Source organism: Podarcis filfolensis (assembly GCF_964270895.1).
Source record: "Podarcis filfolensis genome assembly, chromosome: 3".
Taxonomy (NCBI): domain Eukaryota; kingdom Metazoa; phylum Chordata; class Lepidosauria; order Squamata; family Lacertidae; genus Podarcis; species Podarcis filfolensis.
In genome coordinates, this window is record NC_139606.1 from 12660500 (window position 1) to 12678712 (window position 18213).

At 41.3% G+C, this 18213-nt stretch overlaps 1 protein-coding gene and 1 long non-coding RNA gene across 5 annotated transcripts in view; one reads left to right on the forward strand and one right to left on the reverse strand.

The window, feature by feature from the left end:
* PLCB1 (phospholipase C beta 1) overlaps positions 1 to 18213 on the forward strand; it is a 466407-nt gene that overhangs the window by 164753 nt on the left and 283441 nt on the right. The window lies entirely within an intron of this gene.
* Positions 1 to 18213, reverse strand: part of LOC310759588 — a 283329-nt gene that overhangs the window by 21381 nt on the left and 243735 nt on the right. Inside the window, exons 2-3 of one of the 2 annotated variants that reach the window (XR_014546434.1) lie at positions 7338 to 7470; positions 6556 to 6651 (exon numbers count right to left, since the gene is read on the reverse strand). This is a non-coding gene — a long non-coding RNA (uncharacterized lncRNA). Of the gene's footprint in view, positions 1 to 6555; positions 6652 to 7337; positions 8285 to 18213 lie in introns of those variants that run through there. The other variant, XR_014546435.1, reaches the window with a different exon arrangement.

An 18213-nucleotide genomic window follows, 5' to 3' on the forward strand; every position in this document is an offset into this window, starting at 1 on the left:
AGTGTTTGTTTGCTTGTTGTTTTGTTTTGTTCCACTCTAACAAAAACCAGAAACAAAAGGGATAGGGAATGGGAAGGGATAATTAAAATAAGTAAAAGTAATTATAAAAGGCATAAACAAAGAAAATCTTTCTGACTGATTGCCAAAAGTAAATAAGTTTCCAGAAGATACCTTTGATTGTGGTAGCAGTTTCACCCCTGTAACCCAATGTGGTGATCAAAGGTGTTTTGTTTTGTTTTTAATATAGAGATGCTGATTTGAAATTAACAAGAAAAGTGGCATGGATGATACAGGAAATAATTCATGCTGGAAAGCTTTTGTCTCAGCAGCTGGCTTTCTTACGGAATCTTAAAGTGCTTGTTACCATTTTCTGAAACCTAAATACATTCTTAAATTAATTTGAGTCATTTCCCATGGCAAATATCTTTATCTCATTGCTTTATCCAAGGTGTCAGTGTTCATTGGTTTTTAGCATCACTTTCATAATAATATTTGGATCCTGAGCTTAGAAAGTTCATATTGCCCATCCTTTTGGTATATTTTGAAATTTATGGGTGATTAATATTTTTACATCAACCAACATTGGGCTTTCAGTACTTCTAAGAGCATAACTTCTCACTGCATAAATTAACTTTGGCTGAGTTGCAATTTCTCCTTTATAGCCTGAATTTCCAATAACCAAGTAAATGAACAATGAACTTCTACCCTCAGGCAGACTGCTGATTATCCATGCTAGAAATTCTGGCATGTGCTTGGGAGCTGTGGATAAGAAAAACTTAATCTTGGACTTAACTTTTGCACCTTCAGATTGAACAAGTTCAGTTTCCTTGTAGAAGAACTGAATTTCAGCTGAATTTTTGAGAGCTTAATAACTAAAGCAATTGTAAAAGGCTTACAAGGAATCATATGTATTATAACTGCCTTAATAGTTGTTGAAATAAAACATGCTAATCCTCTAGTGGCCCTTCCTTCGTAGTGGAGGGAATGGCTGCCAGAAACTGGCCCCTATAGCCATTAAACACTCTGAATCTCACAGTGCTTTCTTCTGAGCATGCTTGGGCCAATCTTCTGTAGATTTGGCAATGATGCGTAGTTTCCTGATCCCACCCCCTACCAACACAGGAGTTGATGGGCTTGCAAGCAGGAAGAGCAGCTGTCAAGCTTGGAGGAAAACTTGCACTGGAGTAAGGGTTCAGGATATGAGAGCTGCTGTGGTCAGAGTGATAGACCAGGACTAGGGACATCCAGGTTCAAATTCCCACTCACCTATGAAGCTCATTGTTCCTCACTTCAAAAACGTTATTGTAGAGTTGGAAAAGGTTCAGAAAATTGCAGTCTTAATGATCAAGGGGATGGAGCAACTTCTGCATGTGGAAAAGTTGCAACATTGGGGGGCTTTGTACTTTAAAGAAAAGGTAAGAAGCAGCAGGGTACATGTTTTTAAAATTATCCCAGAGATGGAAGGAAGAGATAATCCCAACCAGAGAAGAATGGCAAACCAAGTTGATGGACTATGCCGAAATGGCAAAATTAACTGGGAAGCTCAGGAACCAAGAAGACAAGAAATTTAAAAAAGAATGGGAAATGTTCATAATGTATATACAAAGTTATTGTAAACAGGTCAAAACATTAGCAGGATTCTAAACACACTTGTATTGTAACAGAATGTATAGATAACCTAGGAAGATACAAAAATGGATGAGATCATCTCTCCATCAGGACTTTTATAATGCACTACCACAGGATACAAAGTACAAGAATCATTTGAGGAATCAAATGTTTTATTTTGTCAGTTAGATCATCAATGAACTCATCTAGTGTCGAAGTGGTTTTGATCAAGTTTGTTCTATCTGTGGAAATCCATTGTGAAAATTCATTGGGGTCACTGCCTGATAGACAATTTTCATAACTTCAAAGTCCAATATCCCCAAATTTAAAAAAGTATGCACTTTACTTTCGGGAAAAAACTTATAATAACCAATATTATGTTAATTTTTATGATGAACAACTTTGTTTCATTAATTTTTTTTTTCTATTACAGCTATGGATTGTAGGAAAGTTGTACCCAGTAGCCATTTTTTCCCCACGATGTCCAAAAAACGTAAAATTTTTGTTACAAGGAATAAAAAATCCAAAAATTTCATTCTTTGTCGAGAAAGAGCATGTCTTTGCAATAATTTTCAACATCAAAAACTTTGAGTTCCATCATGCCCACACGCTGAAAATAGAGGTTTTCAAAACAGTTTTTTCACCAAAAAAAGTACATTTATAAACCATACCTTCCTGAATCCCCAAATGTTTTTGACCTTGTAGGGCAGGCATGTCCAAAGTTCGTTTTGGGGGCCTAATCCGGCCCACCAGTCAGTTAAATCCAGCCCCTGGCATGCAATTCAAAAACAAGGAGGAAATCTAAACCTTTTCCTGTTTTGTTTCCACCACCCTCTAGAGTTTTCAGTTATGCCAAACAAGAGTCTAGAGAAATTAAAGTCATACTTGCAGTCAGTAGGGAAACTTTAAAGCACCAAAATACTTGGAAAAATCCAAACACCCCAGCGATTAGAGATTGGCAAATAAAATTATTTGAATTTGTTGAATTAGCAAAAATGACACAAAAAATCAGAAACCAAAAAAAATACAAAGTTTATTAGCGACTGGAATAAATTTATGATATACATTGAAGGGAATTATAGAAATTTAAAAACTATAGCAGGTTTGATATAGATCTTACGATGTGTAAACCATCAACAATTATCGGCTGCAGGAGAAAGAAATTATTTACACTAAGAAGCCTGAAATCGGGAGGGATGGAGGTCAATAGGTGTGTAGAGGAATGATTTAAACATTTAAAGATATAAAGATTCAAGTGTGAAGACAAAGAACTGTAACGGAAACTGATGTTATTTTTATGTTATGTTTGGATATTTCTTTTGTAATTGTTGATTTGTTTTCCCTTTTGGTTATCTAAGTGAAATTCAATAAAAAGAAATGAAAAAAAAAGCACCAAAATACTCATGGATATAGTTAGGAGACGGTTTGCTAAAATCCTTACCAAACTTTTTTACTGGCCACAGCTAATAAAGAGAGGCGTTGATAGTTGCTACATTCCACTCTATTCTGATGTCATGAGTATCATGACGCTGGTAGATTCTTATCAGCTTCAGTCTTCATCTGCCTTCACAGCCATTGTAACATACCACTTGTTATCTCCCGCCTATTCTGCAGTTGAGGACTTATTGGATTCACTCGCTGGATCATCTCCTTGTCATGATGAGTGGGCTTGCAAGTTGCTATGATCCTTCTGAGTGAAACCGCCGGGAGTCTCGTACTCCCAGCAGGGTCACCCAAGGCAGTAAGGTCAAGAGGGAGGAGATAGACAAAGAATAATCCAAGAATGATCCAAGACATCAATAGTTTCAAGTTGAGCACAGGATTGGCAAGCAGGGTGGAGGGAGAGCTGTTTTGTGCATTCAAAATCCCCTCTCCCCAAATGCTTTCCCACCTACAATTGAAAATATGCAGGTTATCTTAAGGTTACCAGACATCCCCATTTCCCAGGAACAGTCCCTGGATTTACAAATCAGTCCCCATACAAAATCCATCGAAGTTGAAAAGTGTCCTCGGATGCATTGAAAAAAATCTGGTAACTTTAGGTTATCTGTGTCTATTTTCCTCTAGGATAGAAAAACAGATTAAGCAGAAAAACCCCCAACAGTGGTCAGGGAAGGAGTTGAATATGATTTCTGAAAAAATGCCTGAAAATGTGATGGCAAAGTAAGCTGAAAACCTGACTCAGGGGGAAAAAACCCAACAACTCTAATTCGTGGTGGGTGGTATATTTCTCATGGGTGACTCATTTTATTTTTTTTTCATATTTAGAAAGATAAACATTTTAGAGGAAGCAGATGGTGGTAGAAGTCCAGCATGTTTATGCAGTGTAGATAGGCATAGGAGAAAGAAAGAAAAACTCCATGCACACAGATGTTTAAAGATCAGATGTGGCCTTTAATCAGATGTATTTCCTTGGTGCCAGATATGGCTTGTGTGTAAACGATAGTGGATGGGAAATGCAAAAAAAAATAAAAATTAAAATGTAAGTGAGAAAATGCCAGTTTAATCACCACAAAACAGATAATCAGAGGGTGTGCCCAAATGACAGCAAAGATGCCATTTCCTCTAGATCTTGCCAGAATGGGATCAGTGTTTGTGTGCTTTAAAGTTTCCCTACTGACTGCAAGTATGAATTTAATTTCTCTAGACTCTTGTTTGGCATAACTGAAAACTCTAGAAGGTGGTGGAAACAAAACAGGAAAAGGTTTAGATTTCCTCCTTGCTTTTGAATTGCATGCCAGCATGGTATTCGGTGAAATACAATGGTGCACTATGCAGGAATGGTTGACTGCTACTGTTTGCAGATATAAAACAAGGGGTGTATTTAATGGCTGTAATCCTAGAAAAGCATTTCTCCCCTGAACACTGTTAAAAATGTATTGCGCAGAGAAGTGGCATGCTGTATGAGTACGCTTGTGTGTGATCTTTCTCTCCCCAGGTATATTTTTTTAAAAAATCAAGGTGGTGGTGAGAGACTTTGGGAAAGCCTTCATGAACAGCAGTCTTAACCCCTTTCTTCTGCTAATGGCAGATAATTATACTTTTCAAAGAGTTGGCTGATTTCTTTCCAGGGGTGGGGGCAGAAAATACCTATTGTGTAGCTTAAGTGCCTGATGTGCTTGGAAGCAATTCAGTAGGTGGCATTGTTTGGAAAGCTGGGGGGAAGCTAAAGGTGGCAGGCTAATTGCTACATTGGGGTGAGCCGCTGGAGACAAGGCGATCAGATTCACAGAACTTTTTCAGCTTGCCCTGAGTTTTGTTACAGGCCCAAGGAAACAAAGATGATTTAGATGGTTTGGCAAGCTTGAAGAGGAAAATCAATTGTGTTTCAAGGGCATTAGTATTGAACAGAAACGTCAAAGCCTTTCTGTATCTTTTCTTTCTTTTCTTTCCCCCTCTTTTTTTAGAAAAAGCTTTTGTTGGTTTTAGGAACAACCTTTTCTCTCCGGCCTGCGAGTCTGGTGGATGGAAAGGAAAGGAAGCTGATGGCCCCATTAATATGAAACCTGTATCAGTGTTCCTGTTTAAAAATATGTGCTGTATTACAGAAGCCCTGTACAGTGGTTCCTTGGGTTAAGAACTTAATTCGTTCCGGAGGTCAGTTCTTAACCTGAAACTGTTCTTAACCTGAAGCACCACTTTAGCTAATGGGGCCTGCCACTGCACTGCCGCTGCACTATTTCTGTTCTCATCCTGAAGCAAAGTTCTTAACCCAAGGTACTATTTCTGGGTTAGCGGAGACTGTAACTTGAAGCGTCTGTAACCCGAGGTACTACTGTATGTTGAAAATACATATCTTGAACTCTGTAGTTTTAACACATTGTCATAAAAAGCTTCCTTAAACCAAGATTAAAGCATTTTGTGCCTCACTAAGTATAATTAAAAGCATGTCGGCATGTTCTTAATTGAGGGGATCAGGTTTTCTCAAATAATGCACTCAGTCTTTGCAATTAAAACACAGAAAGGTTTTATACAGAACATGGGTGCAGTGCAGGCTCTGGATTACTCCATTCATCCATGGGATGCTAGGAAATGGCAGCTTTGCCCCCATATAAGGGTTGAACTTCCAGCTCTGCCCTAATATTTCAAATTGGTCAACCTCCACAGACCCTCCAAGTGCCCCTATTTTCCAGGGACGTCCCTGATTTAGAGAAGCTGTCCCAGTTTCTGATTTGATCCCAGAACGTCCCACTTTTCCTTAGGTTGACCCTATTTTCTTTAGAGAAATGTTGGAGGGTATGGAGTTATCCAGCCCCCAAGCCATCTGAAGGCAGCCCTGTATGGGTAAGTTTTTTTAAAAAAAATGTTTAATATTTTAATGTGTTTTTACATATGTTGGAAGCTGCCCAACGTAAGCTGGGGAACCAAATAAGATGTGTGGGGTATAAATAGTAAAATTATCATTCTCTATTTTCATCAAAGACATGTTGGAGGGTATGCCTCCATGCTGTGCTGAACATCAAAGGCAGACAGTTTTCACTCTTTATTTCTGGAAGGTAGCAGCTCAAAATTGATTGGTACAGCACTCTCAAACATCTTGACAGCGAAAGGGGCCTATTGGGTATGGGGCTGATACACTTCCTGATAAATCTCATTTCATGTTTCACCACACACCACTGCCACTCTGGACAGTGTTTTTGGTACGATCTGTACCAATTCCTTCTCAGTTCCTAGCTTTTTGTCTACTTTCTCCTGTCTATGAGTAGCTGCACCAATCATATTTGGCTGTACCACAATGCCAAAAAGTCAGTTTAGAGTGAGGGTGGACAGTTTCAACCCTGTTTGAAGACCCTCGCTTTAACAATAAGGGGTGTTTTTTGCAGAGGTGAAAGGGTTGGAAAACATCTTCCATTTGGGCTTAGCTCTAATTAAGTAGGGAAAGTGACACATGGGTTTGTAATAGTAGTAGTAGTAGTAGTAGTAGTAGTAGTAGTAGTAGTAATATACCTGGGGAGAGAAGCTTTTTATGAAACGCATCTGGCTGGGTTTCCCAGCTGCTTGCTCTGAGTGGCACCTTTTCTCTCTCTCTGCTTTCCACTCTTCCTGAGGAAATGATAGCTGTTCCTTCCAGTCTCCCTCTTTTCATTCTTCGATTGCTGATACAACTACCTTCCACTACCTGGTCTTCCTCTCTCCTGTCTAATCCATCCTCCAGGCACAAGCTGAAATCTGAAGCCTCGCTCTCCCTGGGCTGGCATGCCAAGGGCCTGCTATTCTTCTGCTTGCTTGCAGCCTGCCAGTTTGTCAAACTATGCCAAACCTGGGCTGGCTCTGTAAGCTGTCACCCTGCTATATCTGGATAATGGCAACAATCCTGTGTCTACCTCCATAATTTCTGTCTGGTGTCCTTGTTAAGAGTGTTGGACTGGAAAGACCTAAATCCTCCCTTAGACGTGAAGAGGAACTGAGTGGCAACCTTAAACCAACCAGCCTTACGTAAATCTCAGCCCAGCCCAACTCTTGAGTGGGTTGTGAGGATAAAAAAAAAAGCAGAAGCCTCCTTGGAGGAAAGGCAGAATAGAAATGTAATGAGCAGATTAAGTAAACAAGGTAAAATAACTATAATCTGCCTCTTTTGTGCCAGCCGTCATGAGGTAATTGTCTTTTAGCAGAAGTCCTGCAGTAGCTAAGCTGCCCACCCGCCAGCTTCCCTCCTTTCCTCTTTCTGCCTACACACTGCAGCCTATTCCAGTGACAGAGACACTAGTGACTATATTGCGGCCACCAACCTCAATAAAAGAAAGGGAGACTATGCCTCCACGCTCCTGCTTCTGTCTGCCTTAGAGAGAAAGAGAGAGACTGGCCATTGTGATGCTGCCCACCTGGAGGAGAGAGACTGGCCATTGTGACCTCACGCTGATGCTGCCTGCTTGAAAGGGAGGGCGAGAGAGACACTTCCCTCTCGTCCTACATGTCAACCACTTTCATAGGAGAGATGTCATTTGCACCCTGAACCAGATAGGAGATTCTTCACTCGCACCCCCTTTTTTCCTTTCAAATGCAATGTTCATCTCTCCTCAGGCAGACAGGTTCCACTGTCCACAAATGAGTGTAGGTTTTTTTTTTGCATAGGATAGCTGCTCTCTCATGCCAGCTGTCAGTGATGATAACTTCTCCCTGTTCTATCTCTTCCTACTGCCTGCCAATTATGTATCCGATGAATGGGGAGCCACTATCCCCATTAACAGCCACCGTCTGGAGATGACAAAGCAGCAGAGAGCCAATTTGCAAAGCATTGTGTTTATTTCCATAGAAAACAACAGGAAGCTACAATCTAAATTAAAAGTGAAACTAAACTCCTGTGTTCTTCAAGAGCCACAGTTCTTACAATGATGCTTAGTACCATAGATGTTTGATATGACATGTCCTCTCATGCTGTCTTCCCTCACCCTTTCTCTGTCTATAGTTGCTTAGCGTGATACATGTTGAGTTCTTATCTTCCTTCTGCCCCGGCCGTTTGTCAGTTTGGGATACTGCTGGCCTGCGGAGGAGAAACACAGCTGGCAGCTTTATCGGCCTTTTCTGAGTGTATCACTTGCCAGGATGCCCAGCTGTGCTACTTTGTGGCATAACCAATACTCAACTCAAACTGTGATTTATCCCGCAGCTAGTGACTATTTCAACACACATTAAGTGCACCAGAAAAGGCCAAAGGTGCCAGAGATGCCAGTGCAGTTCCAAAATAATTATTGATGCTGGTGGGTTGCCTTGGTGCCCAACTTGTGGATTTCCTGGAAGAGCCAGCCTGGCCAGAGGTAAAGGTAAAGGGACCCCTGACCATTAGGTCCAGTCGTGGCCGACTCTGGGGTTGCGGCGCTCATCTCGCTTTATTGGCCGAGGGAGCCGGCGTACAGCTTCCGGGTCATGTGGCCAGCATGACTAAGCCGCTTCTGGCAAACCAGAGCAGTGCACGGAAACGCCATTTACCTTCCTGCCGGAGCGGTACCTATTTATCTACTTGCACTTTGACACGCTTTCGAACTGTTAGGTTGGCAGAAGCAGGGACCGAGCAACGGGAGCTCACCCCGTCACAGGGATCTGAACCACCAACCTTCTGATCGGCAAGTCCTAGGCTCTGTGGTTTAATCCACAGCGCCACCCGCGTTCCTCTGATCCAGAAGGGCTTTCTTCATATTGTTATAATTTCAAATGATAATTGGCATGAAGATGTGCATTCAATAATTAAACTGTATAACCAGAGTGATCGAAACCAACAAAGCCTTGGTTCCAAATGAGGAGCTTGTTAAAGACCCTGCGTGCTTAGCTTTGCCACACATTTGGGGGTGACATTTGTGCGGAGTTTATGCCAGAGCTTATTCATGCCTAATAGCCCAGGCTGAGTACACAGATGTGTAAGCACATGTCAGGGGGCGCAATGGGTCAGTGCATCTGGCTGTTAATTAGAAGTTGTGGGCATTGCAGGGGATTGGACTAGACGACCCTTGGAGTCACTTTCAACTCCCATTTGTGGCTGTGAACAGACTCTTTGCAAAATGACCGTAAAGTGCACAGAGGGTGTGTGACCCTGATTAGCCCCTTCCATGTGTACCTTTGTACGCAAATAAATTTCTAAATAGTCCTAAGGTTATACATGGATATAATTACTATAAAAATCCATCGTCTTGTAGCCTCACATCTTGCCACTTTGTCTGCCATCACAACACATTTTGGTTTTCCCCGCAATCTGAAACCAACGGGTTTGTCTTTGGAATTAAATATTTAATAGCTTTAATTGCTCCAGCAGCAGCTGATTGGCTTTTTCAGCAATGTGATGCTCTCCAAGCTCCCATCAACATTTTCGAGAATGTATGGGATGACCTCATTCTGCTAAAGGTTAGAGAAGTTGAGTTAAATTCGGCAGTTTCATTGAAGTCATCACCACATTTTTTTTTATTGATTGATTGGTTGATTGAAATGTTGCTCATCTTTGCCTAGAGTAAATGAATGCATATTGGCCTACTAACATCATCCTTTATGAACTCTCGTAAATATCCACTCTTTCCAAACCCTCTTCTTTTCCAGACAGAGCCAAACCAGTAGGAAATAACGGAGTGAAGATACATGTTGTGACACCATTGTGTCAGAGCACTATTTTGAGGCTGATTTGTTTAACTTCTCTTGCGTTCCGGCTTGCAATCCTTCTAGATTATCTTTTCATGAACATGACATAGTTGATTGCAGAGTGCCAGACGCCTTGTGTTTTTCTGTGACATAAAACACAGTGCGGTCCATTCAGATGGTAAACTAGTATTCAGTTCCCATGGAATTAGGCTTTACTTGAGCCAGTATCTGGAAAAGGGGGCCAACATTGAGCAAGCCATAAACAAAGAAATGCTGTGTTGTCCCTTGAATTGGAAATATTACATCTGTAGTGGGTGTTTGCCATAACAGCACATTGGGACACATCAAGCTGATAAAGGAACTGTGAGCTCCTCAAGCGCCTGAATCTTTTATGGTGTGCAGGACTGCAAGTAATCCAGCTGTTTATTTGGCTGATAGGGTATGCCTTCATCATGGTTGAAGAGAAGCAACAGCGTATGGATTCTTCCATTTAGTGGGAACAGGAGTGCACTGTGCATGCATGCACAACTGATGTGTCCAGGTAGAATTCTGGTGAACAGATGGACAAACTGAACAAGACAAAGGGGAAAAACAATCATTGCAACAATGGGAGGGGAACGTTGAGATTTGATAGGATAAAGGAGATAATGAAATGTATTTCCAAACTAAAATGGCAAAGTATAGCATGATGGGGCATAAATGAGCACTAGGGATGGGGGAGATACTTGATTTAGTTCTGATTTAAGGGTGGATATATCAACTCTGCACTTTGCAAAACAATACCACACCAAAACACAGGTATCAATTCACACTTATCTGCATTTTGTTATGCAGTTCTCCAGGCAGGGTTTACATAAATGCACATATCAGGGGGAAGTGTGCATGAAAATGAATACAGTCGTACCTTGGTTGCTGAACGCCTTGGAACTTGTACATTTCGGCTCCTGAACAATCAAAAACCGGGTGTGAGTGTTCCTGTTTCCGAATGATTTTTGGAAGCTGAACGTCTGGTGCAGCTTCTGTGGCTTCCGATTGGCTACATGACACCATGCCTTGATTTTTGAATAGTTCCTGAAGTCAAACGGGCTCCTGGAACTCATTCTGTTTGATAACCAAAGTATGACTGTATATTAGTGAAAATAGCATACAAAACATTATTTTAGGGGAAGTTTGCACTAAAACGCTGGTGAATGTTCATGATTTTTTAAAAAAAAAACAAATTGAAGAAATATGAAGAGCTAAATTTATGAGTCAAAAAAAAGAGAAACGGAGAAAACTAAGATTCACACATTCTTCCATCTATAGTAATTTCAGTGCTATTTTATCTCTATCATGTGCTTTAGTTAACATTTTTGTTTTGAAGCAGCAACAAAGCAACAGAGAAGTAAGCAAACTCCTTTTGAAACCCATACTGCTAATGCAGTGCTTTTGCTAATTTAAAAACTGGTAAGATTTATCTTCAGAAGATTTCTGTTTTCTACAATTAATCACAGAATGACAGAAGTCAAAGTTCATGCTGCCTTATTGTCAAACCTACTCAAATCATGAGTGAATGAATTAATAAACAAACTAAAACAGCAAATAATACTTTGTGGTTTCTTACCCGGCTTTTGTGTAGAGAGATTTGTGCCCGGTTACTCATAACTGGGCTTTTTCTAAATGGGATTGGATTGGATTGGGACGGGACGCGGGTGGCGCTGTGGGTTAAACCATAGAGGCTAGGACTTGCTGATCAGAAGGTTGGCAGTTCAAATCCCCGCCACAGGGTGAGCTCCCGTTGCTTGGTCCCTGCTCCTGCCAACCTAGCAGTTTGAAAGCATGTCAAAGTGCAAGTAGATAAATAGGTACTGCTCCGGCAGAAAGGTAAACGCCGTTTCCATGTGCTGCTCTGGTTCACCAGAAGCGGCTTAGTCATGCTGGACACATGACCTGGAAGCTGTATGCCGGCTCCCTCGGCCAATAAAGCGAGATGAGCCCCAGAGTCAGTCACGACTGGACCTAATGGTCAGGAGTGCTTTTACCTTACCTTTACCTGGCTTTTGTGTAGAGAGATTTGTGCCCGGTTACTCATAACTGGGCTTTTTCTAAATGGGATTGAAAAAAATATACTTTTTGAAGCAAGAATACAGGTAAAACTTTGGCTTAGAGGTGTAGAATTCGTCTCACAAATTTAACTTGAAATTTTTCTTATTAGCTGGCAATTTGCTCATAAATTCTGGTGACTGGTTCACTTTCCTCCATTTGTTTAAATATTATTTAAATGATGCTCATTTGATCCTACCATTTCAAAAAATATTTTGCAAACTCCCTCAAACCTCTTTCTGACATGGGAAGGAATCTCTGGTTTTCCCCTACTGTGAATGAACAAGTCCTTATGGCACATCTCATTAGGTAATCTTCATCAGCTGTTGGTTGTCCCTTTCTTCTAGTTTGTGCCCTCATAGTTGTTCTCCTTGTATTCACACCAGGAATAAAGGTTACTGATCAAACCAAATTCTTCTTCCAACCAGTGCTGTTCCTTACTGGCTCTTGACTGGACAATACCTGTGGCATCACTAATCACACCCACATACCATGCATGCACAACTTCTGGGATTTGAAAAGGGATTTTCTCACTTTGAAAAAGATGTACAATACAGGGCTAAAACAGATGTATGCATGTTTTTAATTAAAGGGTTTCTTTTAAATTGAAGTACAGTGGTACCTCAGGTTACATACGCTTCAGGTTACATACGCTTCAGGTTAGAGACTCTGCTAACCCAGAAATAGTGCTTCAGGTTAAGAACTTTGCTACAGGATGAGAACAGAAATTATGCTCTGGCGGCGCAGCAGCAGCAGGAGGCCCCGTTAGCTAAAGTGGTGCTTCAGGTTAAGAACAGTTTCAGGTTAAGAACGGACCTCCGGAATGAATTAAGTACTGAACCCGAGGCACCACTGTATACAACTACTAGGGCCGCAGGTGGCGCTATGGGTTAAACCACAGAGCCTAGGACTTGCTGATCAGAAGGTCAGTGGTTCGAATCCCTGCAACGGGGTGAGCTCCCGTTGCTCGGTCCCTGCTCCTGCCAACCTAGCAGTTCGAAAGGACATCAAAGTGCAAGTAGATAAATAGATACCTCTCTGGCGGGAAGGTAAATGGCGTTTCCATGTGCTGCTCTGGTTCGCCAGAAATGGCTTTGTCATGCTGGCCACATGACCCGGAAGCTGTACGCTGGCTCCCTCGGCCAATAAAGCGAGATGAGTGCCGCAACCCTATAGTTGGCCACGACTGAACATAATGGTCAGGGGTCCCTTTACCTTTGCCTTTATTCAACTACAAAGCAGCAGCAAGAACAGGCAATGTAGCAAGTCACCAGTGGTTAATGGCATGTGTTTCTTTTCTTTTTCCTCCTTTCTGTAGAAGTCCAATATAATGCTCAGATATGGTCCAGGATAGTGGGCAAACAACATTCTAGCAGCCATGGTAGCATCCATAAACAGTCTCTTTAGATTCCTTGGTATCTCTTCCCCCACTATTCCAAGCAAAAAGGTTTTATGAAAAGTTATCTTAAACATTTTTAAAAACTCATTATAAATCATTTCCCAGAAGTCTTTCGCCCTTCTACAAGTCCACCACATATGCATAAAGGTACCATCATTACATTTACATTTCCAACATATTTTGGTGGAATTTTTATACATCTTTGCAATCTTAACTGAGTTTAGGTACCAACAGTACATCATTTTCATGTAGTTTTCCTTTAACGAACTACATGCAATAAATTTTAGATCCTCCTTCCACAGCCTTTCCCATGACTCGAGTGGGATATTATGTCCCAAGTCCATTTTACCGTTACATCTTTAACCATGATGTCCTTTAATCCATTGTCCCTTATTTATTTATTTATTTATTTATTTATTTATTTATTTATTTATGGTATGAGTTGCATCTCTGCATATGCACACGGAAAGTGCCTGGGGGGATGTGCTATAAAAACTCTAGAGATACATATATGCTGAACTGGGCTTTTAAAACTTTTTTGCTATAGCTTCCTTCCACGCTTATTAAGCAGTAGTTCCTCCAGGCTGATGAGAACCTTCCTAGTATATACTAAGGGATGAAGAGGCAGTTGCCAGGTGAGAGTGAAAACAGACATGTGGATTCTGAGTGTGTGTGGTTTTTTTAAAAAAGTCAAATTATGGGTATTTTATTACTTCCACTGAAATTGTTGGATCTTCAAGTGCTTTTGCCTGACTGGATTGCATCCAGTTTAACTGATTCTATTTATACAATCCATTTTGAGATTTGCGTTCTCCCTTCATGTATATTTTAGTATGGTATATGCAAATAGTTGAAATAGTTTCTCAAACATTAGCTGAATCCAGTCTGTTTTAAAGTTGTTTGAATTCTGTTACCCTGCTTGTTTTTCCAGGTATGCCAATTTATAGATTAATCTGGCACTTGTCAATGTGTTCTATAGCTTCCTAGCAGACTGCAATTAAAACACCAGTGGCTTCCTTATTCATGCATTCAGAACCTTTTCCAGGATTTTTCAAAAGCCCAGTATGAGCTGTGTGTGATGATGGTCTTAATCCTGCCTTGTTGCCATCTGGGCAAGGGATGAAATCAACTTATTTTTAGCTGACAGTACCTTGTCCAGTCAAAGTTTCAGGATGATTAATTTTCCTGGGAGTTTGTGTGACGGAGGCTTGAACCTGCAAAGCTACAGCTGTCTCCTGTTGGCAACTCTGGGCTAGTTATCACTAAGAGTTAAGGTAGACAGGTACTTCGTAGCAGTTGAGAATGTCGTATCCAGATGTAATTTGTTGAGAAATAGTACTTAAACTCGACGTGCTGTTTATATGACAAACAGGTGTATTTTGTGTTCGTATCTAAGATATCAGTGCCCTCTAGGCTCAGGATGTTGTCCTAGAACTAGTCTCTGGGTTTGCTAACGTGGTGTGTCTAGCTCAGACACAACACCAGTGTGCTGCAGCCTTAGAAGATATCAGTTCAAGAGTCAGATAATGTTCTCTTGTAAGACTGTTTCTCATGTAGATGCAAACTGGGATCATTGACTTAATTTTACTTAATGTCCGATTTGTACATAGCAATAATACTTTACCACTTTGCAGCCACAGTTGGTACACATTTACTAGATATCTGGAAATACCCGTGAGAACATGTACTTTCCCCCTGTGATTTCGAAAGACGGAGCTGCTCAAAAGTGAGGGCACTTGGCTAAAAGGAAGTTGAAAGGTAGAAGGTAAAGGTAAAGGTACCCCTGCCCATACGGGCCAGTCTTGACAGACTCTAGGGTTGTGCGCTCATCTCACTCTAGAGGCCGGGAGCCAGCACTGTCCGAAGACACTTCCAGGTCACGTGGCCAGCATGACAAGCTGCATCTGGCGAGCCAGCACAGCACACGGAATGCCGTTTACCTTCCCGCTAGTAAGCGGTCCCTATTTATCTACTTGCACCCGGGGGTGCTTTCGAACTGCTAGGTTGGCAGGCGCTGGGACCGAGCGACGGGAGCACACCCCGCCGCGGGGATTAGAACCGCCAACCTTTCGATCGGCAAGTCCTAGGCGCTGAGGCTTTTACCCACAGTCAAATTTATCCAAAATACTTGGCAACAATACTGAAGATTGGGTAGAATGCATGGCACATTATATGCACCATCAAATAAGAAGGCTTTTAAAAGAAAAATGGGATAGCAGGTGAATTTACAAAGACCCACGCATCACATGACATGACAGATTAAAACAAACTGTGGTTTAATGTGGACAAAGCGCAAAATATGCTGGACATGTTGCTTTCATCCTCACTGATCAAGTTTTGGTACCGTGTCTTTTGTAGTCACCCAACCACACCTTGCCTTCCTGTCACACTTTCTGAGTGAGGCTCTTTTAGCCTATTTTGACAGCTATCATGGGACGAGGAGTTGCTGCTAGAGAATAGACGGCTGAGAATTTCTGTCCAGCTTTCTCTTCTCACTAGATCGGAAGAAGAATTTGCATTACAATTCAGCACCAGCTCTTGTAGATAGAAGCGAAAACAGTACCATAATTTCATCTGCTGCAATCACTGAAGCTTACACTTAACACTTGAATGGAGATATTATAATATATATAAGAAAATTGGGAATCTGTTGCTTCTGAGGTAAATTAAGACCAACAACAGCTGCACTTGTTTCACAACCATGCCTTCCAATCTGTGTGTGATTAGTGAATAGATTAATCTGAAACTACTGGCAGTACTGTACAGCTCTGCTGAAGAAAGCAAGGGCGGTCCTTGTTAAATCTCCAGGCGGCTTTCATCTCCTTGCAGGAAATCTCCTTATGTTAATACCTGCCTGTTGGTTATAAATGACACATTGGGCTAATATGAGCCAGGGAGATCAAACGGGGTTGGCAGGGCTCCCTAACTGCAACCAGGATAAGGAGCGCATCACATAACGGCAGAGGCAAAAACAGTGGTTGCGAATATGGTGTGTTAATAATCTCCTTCCAAACTTCCCGCAGGCTGTAGAATATCAGCGTTGAGTAATAATAAGAGGATGATGACACAGGGTGAAATTCAACATCACATTATTACAGACATTCAGTCTGCAGATGTACACCAGCTTGCCAGACAAAAAGATCCTTCTTCCTACCCAAGTCAATTTCAGGGAGTGCAGGACGACGAGAAACCTCATTGTGTTAGTGGAAGCCCTTGTGCAGGGATTCTGCAGATGAGGTTCATTGGGCAAATCCTTAGGTGGATTAAAAGATCAGGGTGTATCTTTCCACTATTATGCCTAGAAAATCTGCAGCAAAGTATTTACAAAATGTTTATAATGCTAAAAAGTTCTTTGGGATTTTTATTGATATTATTTCTAATAGTTTCTAATTTGTAATTTTTTTAACTGTTAATTGTTCATTTGAGCTGTTGTCAGTCAGTAGATTTTATTGTTTATGGCCAATGGCCGTCACAATATAGCATGAGCAAAAATCACACAGCTACAAAATCGAAGATATTACATGCACCAGACCAGGACAAATCTACAATGTCTAAAATTTAAAAACATTCCTTCTAGTCAGCATTCTTAAGGTTGGGCACGTGCACTATCCAGAAAGGTTGCCCTTATCATTCTTGCTGCTAGTGTCACCCTATAGCTGATGCATTTATCAACATCTGCCACTTAAGATGCTGTGAGCCACTACAGGCAAAATTTTGTGGAAGAGTGGTGTACAAATAAGCAGATGGTGATGAAGATGATGAAAGAGAGTCACAGTGTATTCTCAAAACACAGTTCTGCAGTCTCCCCAGCAACAGACCTTTTACATCTTTCTGAACATCAGGCTTAGGATTCCAATGGATGCAAACCACAGAGGGCCAAATCAGACATACCATTATTAAGTGCAGACAGGAATTGGACCAGCATTCTCTCCTTTGCTGCTGTCCTCCCTGCCCCCTGAAGCGCCAGGTTAGGTACTTTGGTTGTAATCTTTCAAAACAAGTTATGTCTGAAATGGGGAACTGTGTTTTCATGCTCATTTACTCGCTAAGATTTGAAAACATTGTTTGATCCTTGTTAGTAAACAGATCCTTATTTCAGGCTTAATGGGAAACAGTACATTAAAGAAACAAGGATCAAAGTGTCAACGCTGGTACATAAGAGGAAGACTGGGTGCGCTCATGTCCCAATGCTCATTCCTGTCCTAACAAGCTGTGGTTTATTGAGCCAGGAATGTTAGCATTCAAACCAGCCCATATTTCTACCAGTTACATATACAGCCACCTTTCATCTCACATTTTGCAAATGAAACTATCCCTTCTTGGAATTTATCAACAGCATGTCGATAATTCGAATATGGCTCATCACTGTCGCACAGTACAAAATGTTGCACCATTAGTTCTGTCTCATTAAATTCAATTAAAATCCAGAAAGTCATTGGAAAAATTCTCAGCACCAAGCTAATCAGACTCTGTTAATGAAAACCAATTGCATTGTGATGGAAGATTAATAGATGTGAGCCTGTAAATGCACAAATCAGAAAGTCTTCATAAAAAAAAGAAATACAGCAGTCATGATGAACTTCCTGAAAACAATGGGTGGAATTATATGTCACACTCTTCTGAACTCTCCATCTGTGCAAGCATTTCAACTTCCCAAATGGAATTATTCCCCTTCCTGTCACCTCGTGCACTCTTTTTGAGTTTCTCTGACCCCCCCCGCCCAACACAATTCTGGGGTGTACAGGTGGTGGAGAGGGGGAAAGCCCCATTGCACAAGCAGAAGTCATTGTGTAGGGCTTCTGTTGATGGGCACATTAACTGTGTCCCACCCAATATAATTGAAATAGCAAGTCAGACCAGTGGAAGGTTTAATCCAGCAGTTTGTTCTGGTTGGCTCCTATCCCAAACCCTGATTAGAATGAAGGCCCATCAATTTCAACAGTGCTGAGTCAAATACTCCCAGGAAGACCACAAGCAGGGCATGAAGGCAACAGCCCTCCTTTAATGGTTGTCCTTCATCACAATAGTAGCAGTATGATGGGACAGAGGTAAAGGTAAAGATA